This window comes from Mandrillus leucophaeus, unplaced genomic scaffold (genome assembly GCF_000951045.1).
Source record: "Mandrillus leucophaeus isolate KB7577 unplaced genomic scaffold, Mleu.le_1.0 Scaffold782, whole genome shotgun sequence".
NCBI classification, from domain to species: Eukaryota; Metazoa; Chordata; class Mammalia; order Primates; family Cercopithecidae; genus Mandrillus; species Mandrillus leucophaeus.
Genome location: NW_012108497.1, coordinates 198,658 through 205,175, shown reverse-complemented (window position 1 = coordinate 205,175; position 6,518 = coordinate 198,658).

The window sequence follows — 6,518 nt, the reverse complement described above, 5'->3', positions numbered from 1 at the left end:
AAAAAAAAAAAAAAAAACAACCAAAAAAACAGATTTAGCTGTTAGTGATAGCATTTGAGTATCTGCATTTGTCTGCATGTGGGACACCCTGAGAGCTCTACTTGGATGTGACTCAGCAGTCCGTGGAGTCATTTGCAACTGCGGAGGGAAATTCAAGACCCCACCTAGACCCTTTGATTGGGACTCCTTTGGAAGTACGGTTTGTTTGCACCTATGAATGTGTGACTTTGTGGATGGGTCATGATCCCTTCTTCAACAAACAGGAACAGTGTGGATAGCAACCCCACACTCTTTAGTGGCTGGAGGGTTTTCTTTCGGTTGCTTCATCTTTTTTCCTTCCCCTCCTTTCTTTCTCTCATCCCACTTGTAAAACCTGGCTCCTGTATGGAAGCCAGCCAGGCTGTATCTTTCTCTATTTTGTTTAAATGAGTGTGTATGTGTGTGTTTATGTGTATGTACAGGTATTTTGTTACGTGTTGTGGCCACAAGGTTTCAAATTGGCTTAAAGTTAAGGAGTACTCATAAATTAAGTCTTTAATAAATAAACTGGCTTTAAAATTGTTGGCAAAATAATATTAGAAATGTCTTAACTGTCAACATACATTTTTGTTTGGATTCCTTGATCAAGTGGTTTCATGTTTATCTCTGCCAGATATTATTAGCTGTAAAAATTTTGCATAAGAGTTATAAAACTATAATGCAAAATTTTGATCCAAACCGAATGATCTTTGTGAAATTTTTGATAAATAAGACATTTAATATTGTTTAAGGAAAACAGGCTGCGCTCCTGCTTGTAATCTTAACACTTTGGGAGGCCAAGGTGGGAGGCTTGCTTGAGCCCAGGAGTTCAAGACCAGCCTGGGCAACATAGTGAGATCCCTTCTCTAAAAAAAAGAAAAAGAATAAAACAGCTAGGCTGGGTGCGGTGGCTCATGCCTGTAATTCCAGCACTTTGGGAGGCTGAGGCGGGTGGATCACCTGAGGTCAGGAGTTCAAGACCAGCCTGGCCAACATGGGGAAACCCCGTCTCTACTAAAAATACAAAATTAGCCAGGCATGGTGGTGCATGCCTGTAATCCCAGCTACTCCAGAGGCCGAGGCAGAAGAATCACTTGAACCCGGGAGGCAGAGGTTGCGGTGAGCCGAGATCATACCATTGCACTCCAGCCTGGGCAACAAGAGTGAAACTTTGTCTCAAAAACAATACAAATAAAAAATAAATGTATACATTTGGTCTAAATTAGGCAGGCCAGATACTATCTGCTAGATGCTTTAAGGCCATAAACTGCTTCTATGACTTTTAATAATTATTTGACTTGTCTTTTTCATAGCCATTAGTGTCTAGGTATGGGCTAGGCATGTGACGTTAACCAGGTCCCCTGGCCAGACTGGGAAGAGGCATATGTTATCTGCAGCTCTGTCGTTGTCCTGAGCCTTACAATCTGATACATGGTTAACACTGCTACCTACCAGGATGTTCATCGAAAAGTACAAGCTGCTGAGAGGTCACATTGTAACAGGTACTTGAGACGACCAGAGAAACCGGTTTTACACACAAGGTGCATAAGGAAAGTAGAATGTTTTTTTGGTAAAATATTATAAGATATGAAAATATATTTTTTGTTCAAGGGAATATAATTTTGTCTGATTCAGAGGGTTTTTAAGGATTGTCTAATCTAAAAGAGTAATGGGACAAAATTGAAGATTTAGACAAGTCGTAAAGGATTTCTGAAGGGTTGATCTTGTAAAGAAAATGCTGTGGGTTTGAGCAAGTTGGCTAAGATTTTGAGGGGATTATTTTGTCTTTCTGTGGGTTGAATACTGAAATAAAAGTACATTGGCCAGATATGGTGGCTCATGACTGTAATCCCAGCACTTTGGGAGGCTGAGGTAGGCAGATCACTTGAGGTCAGGGTTCAAAACCAGCCTGGCCAACAGAATGAAACGCCGTCTCTACTAAAAATGGTATGGTGGCGGGTGCCTGTAATCCCAGCTACTCGGGAGGCTGAGGCAGGAAAATCACTTGAACCCAAGAGGCAGAGGTTGCAGTGAGCCGAGATTGCGCCACCGCACTCCAGCCTGGGCCACAGAGCAACACTCTTGTCTCCAAAAAAAAAAAAAAAAAAAGTATATTGATGCAGGGCCAACATCTGGGCCCATGTGTCTGAATAACAAGGTTTTCTTAGAGAATTGAGCTGCTGTTTAACAGCAACTTGTAAAGGGCTATAAAAAGGTTTATGGAAATGTTACATTCTGGTCAAACTAATTAGGATTGGATAGATTTGTCTATAAGGTTTTATTAAGAATCAGGCTTATAGGGCCGGGCGTGGTGGCTCACGCCTGTAATCCCAGCACTTCCGGAGGTTGAGGCGGGTGGATCATGAGGTCGGGAGATCGAGGCCATCCCGGCTAACATGGTGAAACCCCATCTCTACTAAAAATATTTTTAAAAATAGCTGGGAGTGGTGGTGGGTGCCTGTAGTCCCAGCTACTCGGGAGACTGAGGCAGGAGAATGGCGTGAACCTGGGAGGCGGAGCTTGCAGTGAGCCGAGATCGCGCCACTGTACTCCAGCCTGGGCGACAGAGCGAGTCTTTGTCTCAAAAAAAAAAAAAAAAAAAAAAAAAAATCAGGTTTAACATTAATAGTACACTAATGCAAAGGTGAAATTTGACTTTCTCTTTTGAACAAGATTTTAATGTAATATTAAAAGTTAATAAAAGATTTTTGGCTGGATATGGTGGCTCACGCCTGTAATCCCAGCACTTTGGGAGGCCAAAGTGGGTGGATCACTTGAGGCCAGAAGTTCAAGACCAGCTTGGCCAACATAAAAAAAACCCTGTCTCGAATAAAAATACAAAAATTCGCCGGGTGTAATGGTGCACACTTGTAATCCCAGCTACTTGGGAAGCTGAGGCAGGAAAATCACTTGAACCCAGGAGATGGAGACTGCAGTGAGCCAAGATCGTGCGACTGCATGCCAGCCTGGGTGACAGAGTGAGATTCTGTCTCAAAAATAATATTAATAATAATAATAATAATGATGATGATGAAAGATTTTTGTTTGCCTTTTGAATAAATGACAAAAAAAAAGTGGGGGGAAGAGAAAGAGACAGATTCAGCTGGCCTCATGCTGTCTTTATGGGGTCCCGTTCGGAAAGCTGAGTATTCCCTCTGTCAATGATTAAAGATTTTTCCCTTTTACTTATAATGACCTGGGATTCTATTTTGTAATATCAAGTGCTTAAACCTAGGGTGAGTGTAGTGACTCACGCCTATAATCCCAGCATTTGGGAGGCTGAGGTGGGTAGATCACCTGAGTTTACAAGTTCAAGACCAACATGGGGTTGGCTAGGTGTTAGTATTTGTAAGTATGCTTAATTTATGGCCATATAGTTATTTGCATAAGGTCAATACAAATCTGTTCTCTCTTTTTTTTTTGAGATGGAGTCTCGCTGTGTTGCCCTAGCTGGAGCGCAGCAGTACCATCTTGGCTCACTGCAACCTCTGCCTCCCAGGTTCAAGCAATTCTCCTGCCTCAGCCTCCCAAGTAGTTGAGATTACAGGCGCTCGCCACCATGCCTGCTAATTTTTGTATTTTCAGTAGAGACGGGGTTTCACCATGTTGGCCAGGCTGGTGTTGAACTCCTGACCTCGTGATCCACCTGCCTTGGCTTCCCAAAGTGCTGGGATTACAGGCGTAAGCCACTGCACCTGGCCAAGAGTGTCACTTTCTGACAGGTCCAGGAACCCCACGTTATCTTGGGACCCTGAGGAGGGGAATTCACCCAATTCCTATAGCATTTGCAGGCACAGGTAAATTCATGGCTGGGTTCAAGACTTTAAAAAGTCTTCATCTGAGATTCCTTATAAAACAAAGTTCCAGTAAAGCCGATTTTTTAAAAAGCCAAGATGATGAATAATAATTCTTGCTATACTTTATGCAAATACTCAGGCCAAGTATTATAAGACTAAAACTTATTTTTCAAATAAATTTGACCTACTATGATTCGTCTTTAGTAAAAACGGGAACTGGAGAGAGAAAAATCATGTTTCAGAGAAAACTATAGTATACCTGTTGTTAGATTCTAGTCTTGCCTACTGTTTTTCAGCTTTTCTTATTTTCTGCAATTTGGACTAAATCCTGAATTCTTTCCAGGCTACAATCCCAAATTAATGCTTTTAAATTTTTCTTCCATTTTTCTGAGTTGGACTCAGTGAAATTGCCACTATGTTATTCCTTGCAATACAGGTGAGAAAAACGTGTCAGACTGCCACTGCCTTCCTCCTCTGTAATTAAGGATGCCTTGAGCCTAACATCTGGACAAACTGCCCAACATTAACCTTTGTTTTTCTTCTGTTTCCATGGAAACACTTCTTATTAAAAATCTGTTTGCCTTCATCACATGCAGAGGCCTAGCCCATCTCCAATGCCACCTTCTGGATGAGACACAGCTATTTAAGCTGATCCTTTCTCAAAAACGAGACACTTTCATGAGGATTCATAGCTCTTTTTGGAGCCTGTCAAATATATATACCCAACCAACCTGTCACCATATCCAGTTACAATTGGCAGTGGCTAACCTGCATGATAATTAAGAGTTCAGGAAGTGCCTCAGATAGCCACGTGGAACATGCACCAACAAATCAAAGGTGTGTTTGCCAGACCAGCAGTTAGCATCCTGGTCCAGGTCAGAACCATCCTGGTGGCAAAGCTGCGTGTAACATTGGCCCTGATCGCAGGGACAGGCATATCCCTCTGTTGTAGGGTCCACTGCTGTTGCACCCTCTGTATAGGAATGCAAGACAGGCATTCTCTCAGAGGCTCTCGAGACCTCGCACCATATTGCTCCGACAAACATCATCTGTAAACCCAAGTACTCATGAATATTTACATCTCCAAATACATCAGGTCCATTCCGATGCCCAATGGCTACGATCCCTTTCAGCAAGAAGTAGCCAGAATGAATATAGTGCCCAGATCCCACAGAAATGGAATGGAAGTTGTCAGTGAGGAAATGTAACTGAGTACCTCCATTTTTCTAGAAGGTGGTTTAATTTTTTCTTTTTCTTCTTTCCCCTGGCTCCCCACTTTCTACTTAGCCTTTTAGAAATGGAAATACAGGCCGAATGCGGTGACTCACGCCTGTAATCCCAGCACTTTGGGAGGCTGAGGCAGGCGGATCACCTGAGGTCAGGAGTTCAAGACCAGCCTGGACAATAGGGTGAAACCCTGTCTCCACTAAAAATACAAAAATTAGCCAGGTATGGTGGCAGGTGCCTGTAGTCCTAGCTACTCAGGAGGCTGAGGCAGGAGAATGGCATGAACTCGGGAGGCGGAGCTTGCAGTGAGCCAAGATGGTGCCACTGCACTCCAGCCTGGGCGACAGAGCAAGACTCCATCCCAAAAAAACAAAACAAAACAAAACAAAACAAAAAACAAAATTAGCTGGGCGTGGTGGCACATGCCTGTAATCCCAGCTACTTGGGAGGCTGAGGCAGGAGAATCACTTGAACCCGGGAGGTGGAGATCGAGGTGAACTGAGATGGTGCCATTGCACTCCAGCCTGGGCGACAAAAGCTAAACTCTGTCTCCCAAAACAAAAACAACAAACAAACAAACCCCAGAGCTACCATTTAACCCAGCACTCCCATTAGTAGATATATATTCAACATAAAATAGATTTTCTACCAAAAAGACACATGCACATGTATATCACAGCAGTGTTCACAATAGCAAAGATACAGAATCAACCTGGGTGCCCATCAGTGGTGGATTGGATAAAGATAATGAAGTTCAACTTGAGGTGGAGAAAAAGAGAAAAAATAAAACAAAGATATAAAACATTTAATAAATAAAAATAATTTTTTAATGTGGCACATATTCACCACAGAACACTGTGCAGCGAGAAAACCCAAAATAATGTCCTTTGCAGCAGCACGGAAGCAGCTGGAGCCGCCATCCTAAGCCAATTAACACAGGAACAGAAAACCAAACACTGCATATTCTCGCTTAGAAGTAGGAGCCAGGCCGGGCGCCCTGGCTCATGCCTGTAATCCCAGCATTTTGGGAGGCTGAGACAGGTGGATCACCTGAGGTCAGGAGTTCAAGACCAGCCTACCAACATGAGAGGAGAGGAAGGGGGCGTGTAGTAAAAAACTAACTGTTGGGTACTACACTGAGTACCCGGGCAATGGGAAAAATTCTACCCCAAACCTCAGCATCACGCATTATACCCAGAATAGACCCAGGTAACAAACCTGCACACGCCCTCCCTGAATCCAAAGTACAAACTGAAATTATTTTTTAAAAATGTTAAAAAGCAAAATGCAGAATGCTGTGCATAGTATGCTACTATTTCTGTGAAGAGAGGATGGACATTTACTAAGAAATAGGTGGAAAAAAAGGGGAAGCATAGTATTGTGTATTCATACAGAATATTTGCAGAATGCAATGTTGGAAGTGGATCCCATCGGTTGCTTCTTTTTAAATTTTTTTTTTTTTTTTTTTTTTTTTTT